At 34.4% G+C, this 21584-nt stretch overlaps 1 protein-coding gene across 1 annotated transcript in view; it reads right to left on the reverse strand.

Moving 5' to 3' along the window:
• Positions 1-21584, reverse strand: part of LOC128871465 (octopamine receptor beta-1R) — a 101967-nt gene that overhangs the window by 20510 nt on the left and 59873 nt on the right. The gene's annotated exons all lie outside the window — the stretch shown is intronic.

The following is a 21584-nucleotide window of genomic DNA, read 5'->3' on the forward strand; positions in this document are numbered from 1 at the left end:
CAGTACACTAAATTGCTTGTAAATACTCGAAGTGAATACTAAAACTCAGAGAGAGAGCGAGCGTTTAATCCATAGGTGGCGTGAGTCTCATCTCTTCACTATTTATTTGTCTTTCTTTGCTGATTTTAGTCTTCAACAAATTTTAGTTTCAAAATAATTGTAAAAGAATTTTCAAATATAGGACTATGAATAAGTTCGTGCGGTTTTTTTTCGAAATTTGAAACTGTATTGACGTAAAATGGTTACAAATTTAATATTCAAAATATTGTCCATCGCTTACTACTACTTTTTCCCATCTTTCTGGCAATTCACGGATTCCCTTTGTGAAAAATTCGGTCGGTTTTGCCGCAATCCACGAATCGATCCATTTTTTGACTTCATCGTAATTACGGAAGTGCTGGTCAGCCAGGCCATGTTGCATCGATCGGAAGAGATAGTAATCGGATGGCGCAAGGTCTGGACTATACGGCGGGTGGGGTAGGACATCCCATTTGAGCGTTTCTAAGTATGTTTTGACCACTTGTGCAACATGTGGCCGAGCATTGTCATGTTGCAAAATAACTTTGTCGTGTCTATCGGCGTATTGCGGCCGTTTTTCTCGCAGTGCTCGGCTCAAACGCATCAATTGTCGTCGGTAGACATCCCCCGTAATCGTTTCATTCGGTTTCAGTAGCTCATAATACACAACACCCAGCTGGTCCCACCAGATACACAGCATAACCTTCAGGCCATGAATATTCTGCGCCGACGTCGATGTTGAAGCATGGCCAGGGTATCCATACGTTGCCCGACGTTTTGGATTGTCGTAATGGACCCACTTTTCATCGCCAGTCACAATTCGATGCAAAAAACCCTTTCTTTTGTGCCGTTGAAGCAGTTGTTCGCATGCCATAAAACGGCGTTCAACGTCTCTTGGCTTCAATTCATACGGCACCCAATGGCCTACCTTTCGGATCATTCCCATGGCTTTTAAACGTTTGGAAATGGTTGATTGATCAACTCCCAAAGTTTTTGCAACCTCTTCTTGCGTTTGAGCCGGATCTTGATCGAGCAATTCCTCCAATTCGGTATCCATGAACTTTGGCGGCGCACCCTCGCGTTCTTCGTCTTCCAAGCCAAAATCACCACTTTTAAAGCGTGCAAACCACTTCTGGCACGTTCGCTCAGATAGAGCATGCTCACCATAAACTTCCACCAAGATACGATGACTTTCGGCTGCTTTTTTCTTCATATTAAAATAATGAAGAAGAATTCCCCGCAAAAACACATTATTTGGCACGAAATTCGACATTTTCAAGTGTGGTAAAAATATTGTTGTTTACGCTTCAAATAAAAAACTTATACTGACGTTTGTGCCTTACGACAGTAGCTCTCCAATGAATGTTTGGAAATGTGGATCGATGGAATAATAATCAAGTTACGCCATCTGTTGTAAAACCGTAACGAACTTATTCATAGTCCTATAAAAAAAACGAAATAAATATAAATACTTATATAAATCAAGGCACATTCAACTTGTCGATTCAGTAGAGCAGCTGACTTCATTTTATCTATTAACTAGCAACCCGCCCAGCTTCGCACGGGTATAAAATATATACCCTATGTCACTCACTGAAAAAATGATTAAAATCGATCCAGTAGTTTTGGCTTATTCATTACTGCCCGTGGCCCGCACGCGTTAAATTTGGAGTAAAACAATTCCCCTTTCTTTATAGCATGAAGATTTCCTGCTATCTTTGGGATATCTAAATTCATACCCTACATTTTTGCATATTAACTTTTTGTATTTTTACATATGTATTTATTTTATTTTTACAACAATTACTATATTACAGAATGTCTTTATATACAACGTTCATAGCCTTCTTGTCATTAGACAATACAAACATGTTTTCTCTAGAGGTTACTCTTGAAAGAGCGACATACAGTTGGCCATGTGAAAAACAGTCAACACTCAAATCTAAGCCTGCAACGTTGAAGGTTTGACCCTGAGATTTATTAATGGTCATTGCAAAAGATGTCTTTACCGGAAATTGTAAGCGTTTAAATTGGAATGGTAGATCCGATGGTATCAGAGGGATTCGGGGAATCAATACATCTTCTCCGGTACCACATCCTGTGAGTATTGTGCACTCTATTATGAAAGCTTTCAGTGATTATACCAGCAAACGCGTGCCATTGCAAAGTTTAGGTGGACTTAGGTTTCTTAATAAAATAACAGGACAACCTATTTTCAGCTCCATTTTGTGAGGAGGGAGTCCAGACGGTTTCAAAGAATTTAGAAATTCTGCAGGAAATTGAACAGCTTCTTCCAAATCGAGAACAGTATCGACCGAGTAGTATATTTTCGTCGGCGCATCAATCTTTGAAATAATCAAGTTATTTACTTTATCTACTTGTTCGTTAGTTGGTGACAGAATAGCTCTTTCTTTAAACCAAGATATTGTCTTATAACTTATGTTATCAATGTCTGGATAGACATTGTTGACTAACTCTTGGATGTTGTCTATCAAAACACAAAGGTTTTCTAGGTTAATCCTTCCCTCACTTTGTGTTAATTCTCCATTGCCAACTTTTAGCAGCATCTCTGGAAATAGCCTGTTCTCACGTGAAGATGACGAAATCCTCATATTAGTTTTAAGCTCTAATTTATTGACATACGACTAAAGGTGGGATCTTTTTAGCGAAGCATTTATTTCGTCAGCACGTGTTCCTCGAGTCACAACTGGTAGGATTTGACGGAAATCTCCTGAGAACAGAATTGTACATCCACCCATAGGTGCATTTTTGTTGCGCAAATCGCGCATTGTCCTATCCAGTGCTTCCACAGACGTCTTGTTTGACATGGTAGCTTCGTCCCAGACTATTAATGAGCAGTCACGCATCAATTTTCCTGTATTGCTCTGTCTAGAAACACTACAGAAGCTGTTATCATCATCGGTGGCGATTTTCAGCGGGTGCGTCATTGTAGAGTGTGTGGTTCGGCCTCTTTCCAAAAGACTCTTTCCAAAAGAGTTGCGGCAATGCCGGATGACGCAACAGCTAACGCAATTTTTCCGGTAGATCTCAATTACTAATTACTGTTGTAATATCTTGAAAAATATTGTTTTTAATTATATGCTGTAAAGAGCCATATACATAGATCTATATGAAAACAACAATGTATTTAAGGTATTTAATTGGATGAGGATTAATGTTGTACCCATTTGTTGAAATCGCTTCGAAAATAAGCTATTAGTTGTCGTAAAAAGTAAATGACAAAAAATGTTATTGTATGGAATCGATAGCAAACTAAACGCGCTCCGAATCAATAAAAACTATTCAAAAACTGTATTTTAATTATGTGCGATTTACTAATATAGAACGTGAAAATAGCGTTTTATTTCGCTGTAAAATTGTATGTACATATAATTACATGGAATTCAGTACATACATAGATACATATGTACATACGTCCGAAATGAAATAATGCGAGCGATTCGTAAATACATACATACATACGTCACCATACGATGTAATTCAACATTAATGAGGTGTGGTGGTGAGATTATCGCTTAACGCCTGTTGCTTCATTCGGTTGACAGCGAACAAACAAACAAACACCTTTTTTTGGAAAAAGAGCTGCTTTTGTTTAAACAATTTTGGTTAAATAACAAATAAATCAATTATTTTTTTTGATACAGAATGAAAGTAAATATTTCAAAGTTAAACTTCAAGAAAGTTTCATTTTAATTGGTTGATTCGTTTATGATTTATGGCCGTGAAAACAAAAAATTTATGTTTTTTTGCCACATTTTGACCGATTGCCACGCCCCCTTTATATATTTCTTCACATTATATAGATATAAACCTTCCTCTTCAATCAATCTATCTTTAAAAAAAACCGTATCAAAATCCGTTGCGTAGTTTTAAAGATTTAAGCGTATAAGGGGACATAGGGACAGAAAAAGCGACTTTGTTTTATAATATGTAGTGATTTGGTCTCTAAAATGTCGAAATGTATTTAAGTTGCTTTAAAGTTTAAACTATCAATGTTTGTTTACAGATTTAGACATTTTACGGACCAAAAGCAAAACTAAAATACACTGCTCTTGTTGTTTTTTGCTCCACTGCTACTCCTGTTCAATGTGTCTTGATATAAATATAAAAATAAGAAATAAAGCAAAGTAAAAGTCTAAGAAGATGTTACCATTATCTCTTATATGATTATCTCTTAGTATTCTACCCTATGATCAGAAAGCACCGAGAATGTTAAAATAAAACAAAACAGAGTTAAATTTCAGGCAAATTTATTTTATCTCCTTAAAAATATGACCCGTCTGAAGGAACACACAGGTGCCAACGTTTAACCCAGTCCTCCATGCCCCCTGGTAGGCTAACGAAGGGATGGCCTTCAGCTCCTTCGTCGCATTCTCTTTGATCTCCTCTACCGACTGAAATCTCCTCCCACGAAGTGATAACTTCAACTTGGGAAACAAAAAGAAGTCGCACGAGTCCATATCAGGTGAATACTGTGCATGCACGATGGTATTTACTTGGTGTTTGGTCAAATAATCCAGCACAATTTGGGCTCATGCGATGGCGCGTTATCATCATGCAAAATCCAAAAATTGTTTGCCCACATTTCCGGCCGTTTGCGACGTACAGCATCTTTCAAACGCTTCAAAACGGATAAATAATATTCTTTATTGACTGTCTGACCCGATGGAAGGTACTCATGGTGCACTACGCCTTGCCAATCGAAGAAAACAGCTAACATCACCTTCCCGGTACTTTTTGATCATAGGGCTTAATATAAATAACTATTTATATACAATAAATTATTGTAGACTTTGAATGATAGCTAAATCGTATGCTAAACATGACTAAGCAATTTTGTCCTTTTCTAAAAGTAGGCAGTAAATGTTTTGCCTTTTCAACGCATCTAGAAAATGAATTTTGAAATGCCTGCTGGAACTTGAAATTATACCAGTTTCCACATATGTAGTCCTAGCAGAAATCCTTATGGTATGCTACCATCCAGTTCTGTATTACCCTACAGATCTTGATTGCGAAATATCGAAAAGTAAGAGAATATGCCAAATTTTCCAATGAAGTGAGAAAACATGGAAATTTGGTGTCTCATTCAGTTTAACGTAACAAACATTATTTTCATATGCACTCCTGTGTTAGTGCTAAGAAGATGAATGAAAGCAGCTATGGCTTAATCAGCTCCAAAAAATTGTTTATTCATCTTTCAGAAACTTTGGATTCTCAAGTTGAGATCTAGCACCATTTTGCCTTTGCAGATTTTCAAACTGTGATAAACTAATATTGTAATTCTCATGTTTATATCTCAGGCCGTTCTATAATCCATATGTAAGATTTTTTTTGCAATTCGGGATAAATTTGAGAATAATATAATTTTCTCATATACCCATATTATTTAAATATACGAAAAATATAGAAATGATAGATAGGTAGATGAACTATTCCGGGAAAGATTTACTCATTTATTGGAGTTTTAGAAATGAAGCAGTCGAGACACTTAGATGTTAAATTAATTCTAATAGTTTTTCCAATTCAATTTGTTTTTTGCTAAAGGTATAATAAATAAAAATATAAGTGCATATTCGTCCTGCATTTTCAATTGAATCGCTGTAGTTTCAATTGAACGACTCTTGCAACTATTGGGCCTGCCTGGAACCGCCAAATGGCGAACTTAGCGTACGAGTTCGGTCTTTAAGTCTTACAAGGCTCGATTGGTACAGGATGTGCATTAGTAAGCAGATTCACGGATTTTTTGTTGTTATTATAGCAGCAAAAATATACTCTACACATGAGTGGGGAATAATGTTGAAGTGACAGTCATTGGCCGGATATCTATTCCGGTCGTTCTGACAACATAAAATTGACTGTCGTGGGAATGGTTGTTGTAGCTTCACAAGCAGTTTCCATACAAGTGATAGTCCTTGGCCGGATATATGCAAATATGGGACAGCAGTGGTTCGCTTTGAAAAGTAAAGAAAAAATCTACAATTTGAAATGACCAAAAACTTTTCTGAAAATTTTTAGATAAAAAATTAAGTATTTTCAAAGGAAATTTTTTTAAATTCTATTTTACCCAAAAAAATTAAAATATAAAAAACAAAATGTTAAAAAGAACTGGGGAAATAATTAATAATTTATATGACTCTGAATCTCCATACCAAATTTTCAACATTGAAGGGTTATATACGTCCAGAATTTTCCAAAAAAATTTCAATATTTCGAAAGTATATTATTTTAAGAATAAACTGTGAAGTTTTTATACGGGAATTCCCAATATTATATCTTCTACAGCCCATTAACTAGGTAGAGAGCGGTTCGTGCGCTCCTGTACCTCAAACCTTAAACTCATTTATGTCGAAACTATGTTTTCTGGCCCGGTCTGCATGATAACTCATACAGTTTTTAATATTTTTTGATGCGGGTTTTTTTAAATATTTGAAAGTGTTTTCTCTATAAGTTTGATTTTTAATACTTTTATTAAAACATTTTATAAACATAGTTAAAGTGAGACATTTATGACGTAAAACGCAAACTTTTTTTTAAAATGCCGTAAATTACAAAATTTAATTTTTATTTAACAAGAATTGTTTTACTTTTTACAGATCCATCAAAATTTTAAGGAGAAATGATGCAGACCGTGGAGCAACTTTTTTTCATTGTACTTTAGGCCACGTGATTTTTATATACTACTTTTCGTAAAGAAAAATTAAAATAAATTGTTTTATAAAGTTTAAGAACTAATAAACAATGCATACAATTTTTTTATATTTATTTCTATTGTTATCCCTTCAAAAAACAATTCTTCTTCTAGCGAATTTTTGACTCTGCTGGACATTTGTAACCCCTTGAATAATTCTCAAAATCAAAAAATTTGTTTCACAATATGTTCAGTTTACTTTTTAGTAAATTCGAGATGGCAAATAAATCACTTTTCAAAAAAATTGAAGACCATGGTCGAAATACTTAGCTCACCTGAGATGGAACTGCGCATGGACGACATTAAAAACATTTGGTTTGAAGTTTTGACACCTAGTCAATAAAACAATGAATTTGTTGCAAGCGAAATTCTCGGAAGAATGATTTCACACCAATTGCCTCTGAACGGTCTGAATAGAGTTTATGTGACTGAGCTATAAAGTAGAAAATTGGTGCTTCAAAAGATAAAATTGTGCGAAATAGTCGAGATTCCAGATTCTGTATTCCGGAAATGTGTAGATAATGGGATTTTTATTGATTCGTAGAAACTCTGCTCGATTGAGCCTTTCTACAATTCGGGCAACCGGAATGATGTCTGCAACTACAGATCTAGCAATATACTATAGCAAAAATATTCGATTCAATTATTCATGCGAAGTTATTCAAACTTTTTAAAAAGTTTATTTAAGTGTCAACATGGTTTCCTGGCTGGAATATCAGCTTGATCTAGTCTAGTTCTAACCTCTAATAAAATAATGAATGCTTTTAATAACCATGCCCAGCTAGATTTTATATTCCATATACAAACTCCTCAAAGGCTTTTGACAGAGTTGATCATTCAATTATTTCATAAAAGTTCAAGCATGATGGCATCAGGGGAAAACTCTCCGATTTCTTTGCCAGCTTTCTAAATAACAGACAATTATTTGTGAAAGTCGGTTATATTGTCTCTAAAACTTTAATTGAGATTTATTCAGGTCTTTAACAAGGCACTCACAGTGGCCCATTCTTATTGATTATTTTTATAAATGACTTACCGATTCATTTTAAATTTGCCAACTGCCTAATGTTTGCGGATGCTGTAAACTCCTACTTCAAGTACGCAAACCATCTGACAGCAATAGTCTGTAGTCAGATATATGTGCGTGCAACGGTGTACACTAAACCATTTATATCTCACTGTAAAAAAATTTGTTGAGATAACATTTACCGGCAAATTAAACGTTTATTTATTTAATTACCATTTAAATCACTGTGCACTAAATCGCCTTTACTAAATGAAAGATCAGGGTGTTATATATTTTTGATGTCAAGTGGTCATTCTCAAATATGAAGCCCACACATCGGGGCTCATTCCAAAAAATCGAAAGAGCTCAAAAAATATTTACCAAATTCACTTCGAACAAGATTGATTGGCCAAATCGGCAGACAGACTTTGTCATTGTGTGGGAGAAGAATTTATTTCGTACTAGTTTTAGTTCACAATGTTATCAATGGCAGCATTAACCGCAATGGTTTTGCAAATCGCTGTCAAGCTCCTAACTCGCTCCATAGTCTTTGAAATATTCGTTTATGCGTTCATTCAACAAACAAAACCATTTACTCAAAGAATGAACCAATTATTCATGGGATGTACGCGATTCTGTAATAATAACAGCAATATTATAGATTTTGATGTTAATATTTCAAGATTTAAACTGAATATTTTTGTAACTTTTAACTAATAGTATTGGTCTGTAGACTGAAAATAAATTAATACATAAGAAAACATGTCTGCTTGAATCTAAAAAATAAATACATTCATACTTGGGAAGCCCTGTATTTTTGTGCGAGAGAACGAAATAGTAAAATAAAGATGTATTAATAATGCAATTAAAAAATGAAACAAATTATAGTGAGGAGAGAAACAAGAAAATAGGAACGAAAACGGTTGAGCGAAAGTGTATCTGCGTTGCAGAGAGTTTAATGATACTTAGATTTTCGAAGTTAAGCAATTAGAAGTTTGGCATTGCTTGCGAGGTATCCTTAAAAACATACTGGCATGGAGGAACTATTTGAATGAAGTTGAAACTTCTAAATTTTGATTTGATTTGAAAGGATACAAAATATTTATTATAACACTGAAGCCAGAAGAAAAAAAAATCAGTTTTCAGAAAATTTTAAGACCACGTCCAAAATACTAGGAGTACTTGGCATGAAGTCGCACTTAAATTTGTATAGAAATCTACCATATTTTGAGCCCATTTACTCGGTTTTCATTTTAAACAGTTTAAATTTGAAGATATTCAACAAATTCCTTTATCACTTATCGCTTCGCCTAACTTTATTGTAGTTCACCTTTCGCCTTCATTAAAAAAAGGAATGCATTCTGGGTTATTAATTTTAACTCGGTTGGGAAGAGTGGATAATTCGTTTGAGTGACCTTAAATGGCAATTATAGTAAACGTTGAGGCATTGTATATTTTCTCAGCTGCTGCTGCTAGGACGATCCACGACTCAAATGAGCAGAATAGCAGGAGCTGAGGTATTCGTTAAACCTTAAATAAAGAGCAAAAATAATAATAAGTAAGTAAACGAACATAACAGACTGAATAACAACGCTGTAGGCAAGCATCAGAAAAGCCTGAAAGAGCTGAAATTAAATTGTAGTACTTCACAAATTTTCATTCATTACCATTTTTTCTCAGTTTCGAATGAAAAAACCTGGAGAGGCTTTTGTTTTGTTTTTGTTTACAGCAAAAGTTTCTGCTTACATTTCGTGTTTATTTCGGTTTCCTTCTCTGCTCTTATTGTATCTTTCGGCACCGAGTTGTTGGCGTTTGATAAAGTTTTTGCCATCAATTTAATCATTCCATTAAATGGTGAGATAAAAATTGAAAACGAAAACGTGAGACCAGTGAGTCTGCCTCACTTGACAGTGAGGAATGTGGTATTAACACATAACACTCTTTACCCTCCATGAAAATAGTTCAGAGAAAGTTGCCAAAACTCTGCGAAGCCCTACGGGTACGACAAGTCTAACTTTGCTTTTAACTTATGTATATTCGAAAGGTTTAAACGAGTTGTTGGGTTGTCTGGTTGCGCGCAAAACTCCAGTACGAGGTGTGGCAATTTAGTTCCGAATTTAGTTATACTTAATACGAGAACTGGTAATACCATGTCGTTAATATTATTGGAAAGGAGAATTTATTAGTTCAAATTGAAGTTTTGTTTGTGTTTAATGATTTTTTTGCGAAAGTAATTTTTTGAATAGCGCAAATCATTCATTACATCAGTTTGACTCAGTGATTGATCTTCAATTCATAAACCATTTATATTTTCAGTAATTGAATATACCTAAAAATGCCTCTTCGCTGAAATGAGGTATTTCCATGATCTAAATGAGAGTTAATGAATATTTTTAATTCAAAACACTACAACATTTTTGTAGAAAACAGTATTTCGAAGTTTTTAACCAATTAATTGCGTCACTTAAAAGTCAATCGAAGCGCCAGCGTATACTCGTCCGTTTCATGTGCGGTATTTTTCACTAGTTAGCTGTAAATATTTGTATATAACTCGAAAAGGTAATGGAATCTTAATATGAATCTCTCAGCGATTAAAGAAAAATAAGTTTTGTATAAGTATTTTTTTACAAATAACGAAGAAAAATCTTTTCCAAAAGGAAACATTTTTTAAGTATATTTGATCTTAAAAAATAAAAATTTATAAAATTATTAAAACAAAAATCAGAACTGGGGCTAAAATATGATAAAATATATACAGAAGCATATTGTGGCCTTGAAAAGGTAACTCCTACTTTCTTATTCAAGAAGTAGAGGAAAAGCAAAAAAGATCATATTGGGCCAATCTACCGAGCTTACGCAATGAAAAAAAAATGATAGGGAGCTTTAATTTAAACCGATTTAAGGATTGTATAGAATTAAATAAGAATAATTTTAGAATTATCACAGAAATTCTAGATTTTGAAACATCACAGGGAATTGTAGATTGCATTATCATCTTACTAACCAGCTAAAATACACCAAAGGCTCATTTAGGTTATGTAGAGAGGAAGTTGAAACCGCCAAACATGTGCAGGCATCGAACTCAGCACTGATGCGTTAATGGGATAAACACCTGGGTAAACATATTTTACAGTAGGAGGAAATAAAACTCAATAAAATAGAACAAATATTAAAATATATTGAGGAAGTTGGGCTCAGAGAAATACTCTCAACCCATGATAGATATTTTAGGCTGCAGTGCTAAATCTCTTCATAATAATAATAATATAATATTAAAACTAATCGAAGGCATTAAACAACTTCATACCAAAATTTTCAACATTGGATATGTCAGGTTAGGTTAGGTTGACCAGGCTGGCTGAAAACCATCACGCTCTGAAAATCAAACCCGAGATATATTCCAACCTTGGATAAGTATTTGATATAATACTGGAGCCTATAAATATGTTAAACCAATTTTCAAACGAACTTAAGACCATGTGCAAAATACTTGGCTCTCTTGTCACGGAATTGGTTCGCTTTGAGAACGACTAAGCGATATTTTAGTCATGAGAATGACTCGCTGTGGGAGACTGCAGTGATATCGACTCCATGATAATCTTCTGTAAAGACTTGGACAGAGAGTTAGAGATCGTTGAAAGAGTTCGCGGGCTTGCTGAAAAAATATTCAAGCCTCATTAAAGAATTTGTGCCGCTCTTAAGACTGTCTTAAGATGCATCCCAGGGCACTAATTATACAAAATCGGCTAAACTATATAAAAATGTTACATAAATGTCAGATAAATGAGAAAAAGTGAATTTATATATTTTATTAAATCGAAATATAAGGAAATGCTACAAAAATAGCGCATTTTTCGATTCAAACAAAGAATTGCAGAATGAAATAAATATACAAAGCACTTAACAGAAAGCGTGTTTAGTACCACTACCTGAGGGTTTCGTTTTTCGGTAGATGAACTACACACACACGGTTAGCCCAAACTGCCGGTCTTGGTCAACACTATGGGAAATATGAGAGGAGCGGTCTGCCAAAAAGATGCCCAAGCTGCGACTACAGGCAATGTTAATCGGGTTTTTCGATATCCGCGGCATCATTCATCGTGAATCTGTACCTGCTGAGCAAATAGTAACTCGAGAGTTCTATGATGATATTTTGGTGTTCTGAAGTATCTGGGAGTAAGAATCTCAAGTGTGCAGTCCGAACTCGCTGCGAACAGCTGAATCTTACTCACAAGCACATGCCAGCCTATTTCTCATCCTTTAGAGTTTTTGATGAAAAAAGGTATTGAAACTTTGTCACACACGCCCTATAGCTCCACTATTGCCTATGCGACATTTTCTTATTCCCCAAGATGGAGTCGCACCTTAAGGGAACTCAGAATTCAGCATAGCCCCTGCATATCTTATGCAGGAAGCTAATTACTACCGTCGGTGCTTCCAATCGTGGCAGAAATTTTTGCATAGAGATGGAAGGAGACTACTTTAAAGGTCAATAATAACCTTAATTATTTATTTAATTTAAATATATTTATAAATCATCATATTACATAACCAGGGAAAGGGAGTAACAATGGCTCTTGACCCAATAGCCAAGTTTTGCTCGTAACTTAGTTTGTATGTATTTTATTCACAAATTCCTAAAACTTAATTATCACACCTCGTATGTATGAGTATATGAGCAGATGCTCATGAGTATAAGTTGGCAAGTTTGGCTCTTTGATGTCGGGAAACATGCGTTTATGGAAGGCACACTTAACATAATACTACTCCCCAATTATTTGAATTTATATGTTTTTAAACATATGAGATAAGTACGTACTCGTATATACGAGTATGTACTCATATCAATAAGCGCACATAATTCCATGTATTGTGGCTTTAATAATGTTTGCCAATACTCCTAAAAGTTTGGAACTTTGTCATTTGTTAGAATAGTCGACATCCGATAATGTTATGGAAATTATGTATTTAAATATGCGCATACATTATGGTGGATAAATTTATATAACTTTTTTTTCGACGTTGCTCCTAGCAGATTCGGATTCTACATACAATTATAAGAAGAGAAGCCCATTAAATCAAAGCTCTGAAGTCTATTTCGAGCCCTTCAAATTTTAAAAGAAGCAGTTTGTTTATACGATAGTAAAGATAAGAAAGTAGAGGAAATACACCACGTATTGAATCTTAATAGTATCTAAAGCCAAAATAATTGTGAATACGTTATTAATTGTAAAAAAATTAATGATTGGAAAAAAGGACTGTTTTTTTTTCTGCAAATTTTAATTTAATTTGGCTAGTATAGACGTAAACAACCTTATAAGGTTTCTCAACAGACTGGATATAGCCGTGTGAGAATGAACTGTATAACTTGTTGGTTGCTGTGGCAACAAAATGGTGCGGAAGTGCTAATTGGATCTTGAATAATCACCACTTAAACCAAACAACCAACCGACCATCTTGTGATTTATTAAATAAGAAATAGATATTAAAAATTTATTTTTAGTACCAAAAACCCAAAAAGTACAAGTTTGTATTGAGAAACAAAATAAAATTCTAGTGCTTATGTAAATATTATCATTCATATTAACTTCGTATTAATTAAAGATTGTTTTGTTTTAATGCTTTCTTATAATTTTACGTAGAATCCGAGTCTGTTAGGAATAATGTTGAACAAAATGTTTCCACCCTAATACGCAGACGTTTATATGTAAGTATGTATTCGTGTATTTAAGAACTCTATTACGCGGGAAATATTAACGGCTCCAGAATGGGAAAAACTACTTTGGCGTGCAGATAGCCAGAAATAATTGTAAATCACTCATAATAAGATTGAATTTTGGAGTAACTGCTTTCATTGAAAGTAACTCTAACTTATTTACAGAAATATAAAAATTTTCTAACAAATTAATATTTAATTTTTTTTTAGTGTTTTTTTTTTTTTTGAAAAATCCTAGAAACTCTCTTATACAAGTATCAAAATTGTTATAAATATTTACAATAAAACACATATCACTCAATTACATATAACTTTTTATAACATCTAACTATCTTAAATGTTCCAAGTTAATAACGTGGCATCTCTGAAGAGAAAGGAGCAGCGCATAGGGAACTGCACTGAGACAATCTAGCAGGCTTAAAGCACACCAAGGTACTGCTAAGTTATAACCGAACATGAGCTTATCTTGGAACAACTTAAGAAATATTCCGGGAATTCTGACAGAACATTATATACTGAACTTCACCAAGCTACACTGGGAATTTATTCATACATATGAAATCGACATATTGTGCCAATAGGGAATGAAACACCCAGGCACCTACTCAAACATTATTTTGTATTCATATATAAAAGCAAAAATATCCGGGGTAATCATTTAGGAACGGACGGTATTTCAATAGCTTAGGGTTCATACCATATACCCACTTGGAAGTGCGATTCAACGACATTCTCTGATTTCTTGAGAGCTACAAAATATATAGGGGGATTATCTTGGCGGGAACTCCCTTTCTACTTAGTGCCAGCCATATTTCGTCTCGTTTGATAGTGTCGAAGCGCCATTCAACTGATTGTTCTACTATAATCCGAAATGTGTTGACTTGGTCAACACAGCTCCGGTGGGGGCGAAAACCAGCTTGCTCGTCTCTTAAGGAGCGTTCGATATCTTTGGGCCTGCTTTGTATGATCACGGCTATAATTTGGTAGACGATGCTAAGTAGGGTTATTCCTCGCCAGTTGCCGCAGTCATGCAGGTCTTTCTTGGGCAGCTTCACGATGAAGCCTAGAAAATTACGTATAAGCCCCACAACAATGCATATACTCCTACATAACACTTGTGTACATATACCTCCACAATAAATAAACCGAAACGGAATATAAACACGGTCTTTTGAAAAATCTCGAACTCAATTACTGCCACGTACTGGATTAAAACTCATAAATCTTCGCAGGAAGACTCACAAAAACGTGAAAAAGTGAATAAGGAACTATGCCTCCGAACTATATTACTACACAAGTATTTATAAGTAATACAAAATGGCAGAAATTAATCATCCAGAGTGGTTTTTATTATACATAACTTTTTTATGATATAAAAAGAAAAAGGTATTGTAAGCTATGGAAATCTTAATTTTTACCTTTACACACTCCATTGATTGTCTGTTTGTATACTGAACTACGACGCCATTTGTTAGGTTAGGCTATACTGGCTGGCATCTCTCAAGATGCGCGCACTGTGCGCGAATTTTAGGAGTCACTCAAGCTCCAGTTCAGGGATAGATTCTAGCCTTTCAAAACTGAAAGCACCCAGGAAGCAAAGTCTAATTTTCGAGTGAGCCGGTCAGTAGCGTAGAAGACTTTCCAGGGTTTCTTTTGTACCCGGTTCATTACATCTTCCAATGATAAATTTAGATGAATATTATTTATTTTTTTATTTATTTAAAAGTAAGGGGAAATCAAAGTTATTTCTTTAAAAAGAAAAGTCAAATTGAGTAAACTTTGTAATATAATATAGCAATCTAGCGGAACCCTATGTTCCAATTTGGAACGACACTAAGTTGTAACGCATAATTTTTTTTAATACATTTTATTGTCAATGAAAATAAAATTAGCGTAGAGTTTTGGACAAAATAAACATCAAAAATTCATTTTTCCCACCCAAAAGTATATAATGGAAAGAATAAATAAGGAAAGAAAATTAAAAACAATGATTGGGGATTAATAACCAAAATTAAAAATAAGGAGGCTCGAAATCCGTCTTAGATCTATACTTCAATAGACTTTTCCGTTCAACATTGCTAGTACAAGTCCTCAGTCGCCGAAACAAAGTCGGTTATATTTTTTAAAAAGTAATTTACCCACCCTTATGTATGTATTTCTCAGTTAGATCGATAGCCTTAGTAGCGACAATATAACTATTTATACTTATTAATTATTTATAATTATATTTCTTGTAAATAAATAAATAGAAATACATATTTATGCCCACATAAATCAATTGCCGTGCGTTAGCATCACAGGAACTCCGGAATACCACAGGAACTCAGAAAACCTCAAAGAAACAATCGAAAAAGTCTATAAATGCTTTGGTTTCGTGAATACTCGATAATGACTTAACCCCAAAGAAAAGCAAAAAAATCAAAAAATTCTAAATTAATGTAAATTTCAGTGCGCTGGAGCCACAAAAATTGCTGTGACGAACTACAGCTGGTTCCCATAGTAACTAAATTGAGGAATTGACTTATTATGATTTGTTTTGATTAGGAAAAATACAGAGGAAAAGCGGGTAATTCTGAGAAATCGAAAGTTGTGTCAATTCGCGAGTTTGGGATAAGACGATACGGGTAGCTTAAAAACAAAGAAAATTATGAGAGGTTAATCAACAACAATCAGCCTTGACTATGCAATGGGACGAGACTGACTGTGAAAAAGTGTATAAGCACCATCATCCAGGCGATAATTATCAAGGAAAAGCACAAAGGAACGGGTGTTTGATTCCACGCATCCCAATGATTCCCGTGAAGTTACCAATAATTCAAACGGCTGCAATTTCAAGTGCGTCTGGCTACCAATAACAAATCACAAGCCCGTCGTTAGAAGTTTGCGTTTTCATGTTTCGCGGAAGAAAAATTGTATGCTGCGTATTCGCGAGCCGACAAGCCATCAGCTTTGTTTACGCACGCGCCGGAAAACAAAACGAAAAAGGTAATTTGCCATAAAGCTTTGCATTAATTCTTAGCAGCATCGCTTTTTCATACAAATAAAAGATATTCAATGATGAGCGGGTTTCATTTAATCACAAAACAAAAGCTGGAATAAGAAGACAGACTGAGACGCATAAAGGCTTTTGAAAATTTTCCCTTAAATCAGTTTAAATGATAAAAAGTTCAGCCGATATTAACAGTTATTTACATACATATGTATATATGAAAGCATAACTAAACATAGAATGAATGCGCTTTAATATTCGCTACACATACCAGGAGTCATCTTTCAACTCAGCAGATTTTTAGAATTTATATTGATTTTAGTTTATTTAAAAAAATGCAAGAAATTGAATAGAAGATCAAAATATTGTATTTCCAGATTTAAATTACGGCTCGCTAACAATTTTAGAGCTCTCGCGACACATAAAACGTAATTCAAGTCATTTATTGCATGTATAAATCGATAGAATCCATTCCTTCAAAGCTCAACTAGCATTATTTCGTAGTCAATACAATAGCATTACCATACCATGCCAGTCTCGTTTTTACTGCACTTCAGTTTGCCATTTACGAGCACTTCATACTCAGGAACAGCGAAGGTACGCCTTCAGCGACACTGCCAATTTCCGTTGGCAATAAAACTTGTATTTAAATTACAATGCAATGCAAAATTCGAACAAGCGTTGGAAATTGTTTGAAATATAGGGTGGTCCACGGGTACGAGCTATTTTAAAGTTTGAAGAAAGTTAAATTTAGTTGAAAAGTAGAAATAATTTTTATTGTGTTAGAGTGTGTAGATACAAACTGAATGAATCTCTCAAACTCAAAACCAATTGTTTCAGGGCTGGTTGCAGATTGCGAAAGGTTACATTTAGTGGACGGTTTTATAAACGTCAATTCCATTTACTTGAGATCCATTTTATGGATAAAAGGGTGTACTATGCATAGATTGTCCTAAAAATCTATGCCACGGGGAATCATTGGCATAATTTTTCAATTTATTTGTTTTTCGTTTACTTAAAATATTTTCTATTTAACAAATATATAATTTATTCTCCACCATGATTCAATAATAAAAGGTTTGCTCAATAAGCAGCTTTCTCGTTCCCTCTTGACAAATCAGCTCCCTTAGCAAGACACTGGGTTGCTAGCTCTAGAAATTTTGAGTAAAAGCGGAGGAAAAGTAAAATTTATACAAAAACATTTCATTTTCAAAATAGTCTGCTTACGAGCAACAACCCGCTAAAGAGTTTTTATCGGTATGTCAAGGACTATGATAGTATGACATGGAATACATACCGCTTAAGTCAGGACATGATAGTGTAATTGAGGCAATCCGAGATCGATAAAAGGAGAATTTAAAAAGCTTTATTTCTTATTATGTGGTGATTTAGAAGGAATTCATGTTTTGAAAAGAGCATTTCCCAAAGAGCTACGACAGGGAGAATAATGGGATAGTGCCGACGGAATCGATAACATTAGAGACCTGATTATAAGAAAGTTGATATTGACGGAACTTGTTTTCAATGGATGGATGAAGTGTCCAGAAGAGGCTTAGCGTAGTACTGCCGTTCGGATTCAGCTTAAAACTGTAGGTCTCTCCATTTGTGGAACAACATTAAGACGCATGTCACAAATAGGAGGAGGATCTCGGCCAAACCCCTGACAGAATTGAACCCGCCAATTATTTATTTATTTTTAATGAAATAGTTTCATATTGGCGAAACTTTACAACTTCGCTATCGGTTTTAAATTTAAAAATTAATTCACAAAATAAAATCTTGGATTTAGTGAAATAATTTCTTGTTTTAATATCAGATTTGGCAATTTCCGCTAATGGCTTCTATTTGTACCATTATGTAAATTCAAATATTAATTAAAATTTATTTTTTAAACCGTTCGTTGTTTGCTTCCATTAAAGTAAAAAAATACTTTTTTGCTACCATTTTTACCAAAAACTATTTAATTTGTTCCCCTTTATTCACCTTCTTAAATACAACCTTTTGTAAGGGAGTGTCAAAAAACGAATGTCACTAGTGAGCAAACCTTTAATAATTGAATCATGATTCTCCACGTAAAATCATATACACAAATTTTCAAACTGTATTCAAACACAAAAAAAAAAAACTCAGCAAACTTTCATCAAAAATTCAAACTTTTTAATCACAAATTTTAGAAAAACGAAAGCAGTTTTATGTATGCAGTTTTTCAATTTTGTGATAATATATTAAACATATTAAGTATTCTGCTCTATTGGATTTTTCTTCACTATAAAAAAAATATCGAGCATTCGTTATATGGATAAAATGCGCAAGACCTCCAGCAAGAAAAAAATTGTCTAAGGTCAACGTTACTTTTAGCCGTTACAAACTTGCACTTTATCACATCGAAATTTAATAGGCTATAAAACTGCGTACTGCGTAATTTTTCTGATTAATAATTTTGAAAAAAGTGCTGGACTTTTTTCTTTTAATTTGCATATAGTTTGAAACTAGGATTTTTATGAGGATATACATTTTTTCATAAAAAAGGTTACTAAAATAAGCCCCTACGCTATAGTTTTTTAGCACAGTGTGTATTCAAAATAAATTAATTTCATAAAAAATGTATATGAGTACATTTTTAATTTAAAAGACTTATTGCATTAAACAAATCAGTGCAAATTACATACTTTGATTGGAACGGACACATTATCATGAAATAAAAACAAATAACTCTTTTTAAATCATCAGAAACTTGAATCGCTCTAAAAACACAAACAAAAAGTAGTTTTGTTTAATTTGATATAATACATTATTCTTCTCTCTCTCTCTCTCTCTCTCTCTATCTATACAAGGCGGTTGCATTTATTGGATAGTTCCATTTTTGGATAGTTGTTTTTTAAGAGATTCAAGTGTATTGAGGTATTATTGAATAGCATGAGGAGCCATTGAATGGTTTTTTGGCTGAAATATTCCATGATATTTTGGCAAACTATCAGCAATCAATTGATGAAATATTCCAGCACATTTCGCTATAGTTAAAAAGTTTTCTAGATCAACTGACTTGCAAAAAGCCGCCAACGTAAAATTTTAAGTGGCTACTGTACGATACATATAACGGCATTGACGGATCATAAATAGTATCCGTAGTAAGCGCAGTATTTCGGTCAACTATAAAAATAGTAAAACAATTATGTTCTGTTCATTGCAATATAAAAAAAATTTAACTGTAAGTGCAGTTAGCCTTTTAAGTAAGTCTATTCCGTCTTTGAAGAACTATGTATAATATTAAAATTATATTAAAGTTCAACAGCTTTTGGTGTATCATTATTTTTATATTGATTCTAATACTAACGTAAATATTCACAATTTTTTCTACGATGTGGTCAAAATTCATTTCATAGTGCAAACCACATTCGTCCACTTTCCTTCATATTGGGCCGTGTACATAAAAAGATAGTTCAAGCAAATGCTAGCGAAGTTTATTAAATAATAATTTGAAGTTTAAACTAGTTTTGAGGTTGATAAAAATGTCAGCTAAACCTAATGATTTTCGCTTATAAGTAGTAACTAGTTCTTCCGTTGAATTTCACAAATATGTACACCTAATAATTGCAGCGCGGAATATTACAAAGAATATACAAAGCGCGGAATATTACTAATTTACTTATTTTTTATATTGTATAATTTCGCTTTTATTTAATTTTATTTTTTATAACTTTCAAACTTTGGTAAAGAAAGAAATATATACAATGTTTTCAATAAAAAACTTATTATATGTTAAAAGTTCAAAAATAATTGAAAACAATTGGCAATTCAACTGTAGCTGCAGAATGTAAAATGTTGAGTTATATAGTACATGATAAAGTAGTTAGGCATATCATATAAATTTTGTGAATTTTTTACAAAGTTTGGAGCCTTGATGTAGAGAGTTTTTGTTGTACAATGCGTTACGCTTTTATAAAAATATAAAGAATAAAACTCAAATATAAATTTAATCACCCTATGGGCAGATTCGACACATTCATCATACTTGTCACTTGTGAGCTGGACAGCCGATACATAAAGGTCCAGAAAAAGATTTCCATCATTTCATCATTGATTTTTTTTATTTAGTAAAAAAGTTATTCGAAAACAGAATTGATGATTAATTTTGCGTCACTTTGTCCATTAAAAGTAGTTTTATCTTGATAATTTGTCGCGCTACTATTATTTTGAATAGACTTGTGAACCTTTCTTGCTCTTTTATTAATGAAAATAAATTACTTACTTACTTAGGTGGCCATAACAACCCGTTACCGAGTTACGGCCGACCTCACTAGCTCTCCCCAGGCGCCTCTGCTCCGCGCGCGCCTTCTCCAATTCTGTATACCAAGCGAGCATAGGGTTTCCTCCACTTGGTCTTTCCACCGGAGCAATGGTCTTCCTCTTCGTCGGCTCCCTTGGACTTCGCCCTCGAACACCTTCTTTGCTGGAGCTTCTTCATCCATACGCACGACATGCCCTAGCCAACGCAGGCATTGGATGGCGATGCGTTGAACTACGTCAATGTCGGCGTAGAGCTCATACAGCTCGTGGTTCATTCTTGAAGGGTAGTTTTCGCCAACGCGCACAGGACCGAAGATCTTACGAAGAACTTTTCTCTCGAACACCCCAAGAGCGGCTGCATCGCTTTGTGACACTACCCATGCCTCTGCGCCATAGAGCAACACGGGTATGATGAGCGTCTTGTAAAGTGTCAGTTTGGTCATGCGAGAGAGGGCTCGACTACTCAATTGCTTACTTAGCCCATAGTAACACCTATTAGCAAGAGTGATTCTCCATTTGATCTCCAGGCTGATATCGTTGTTGCTGTTAACGGCGGTGCCAAAATAAACAAACTCTGGCACAACTTCGAAAGTATAGTTGTCCGCAATGACGTGCGTTCCTACACGCCGTGTGTTCCGCGTTGTAGACAACATATACTTCGTTTTACCCTCGTTCACTGCCAGACCCACTCGTGATGATTCCTTCTCGATAGCAGAAAACGCAGCCGTGACATCTCGCTTACAGCGGCGGACATTATAATGTCATCGGCGTACGCAAGGAGCTGGACACATTTGTAAAAAATAGTGCCATTACGATGCACACCTGCTTTTCGGAGCACCCCTTCCATTACGAAGTTGAA

Source organism: Anastrepha ludens, chromosome 2, assembly GCF_028408465.1.
Source record: "Anastrepha ludens isolate Willacy chromosome 2, idAnaLude1.1, whole genome shotgun sequence".
NCBI classification, from domain to species: domain Eukaryota; kingdom Metazoa; phylum Arthropoda; class Insecta; order Diptera; family Tephritidae; genus Anastrepha; species Anastrepha ludens.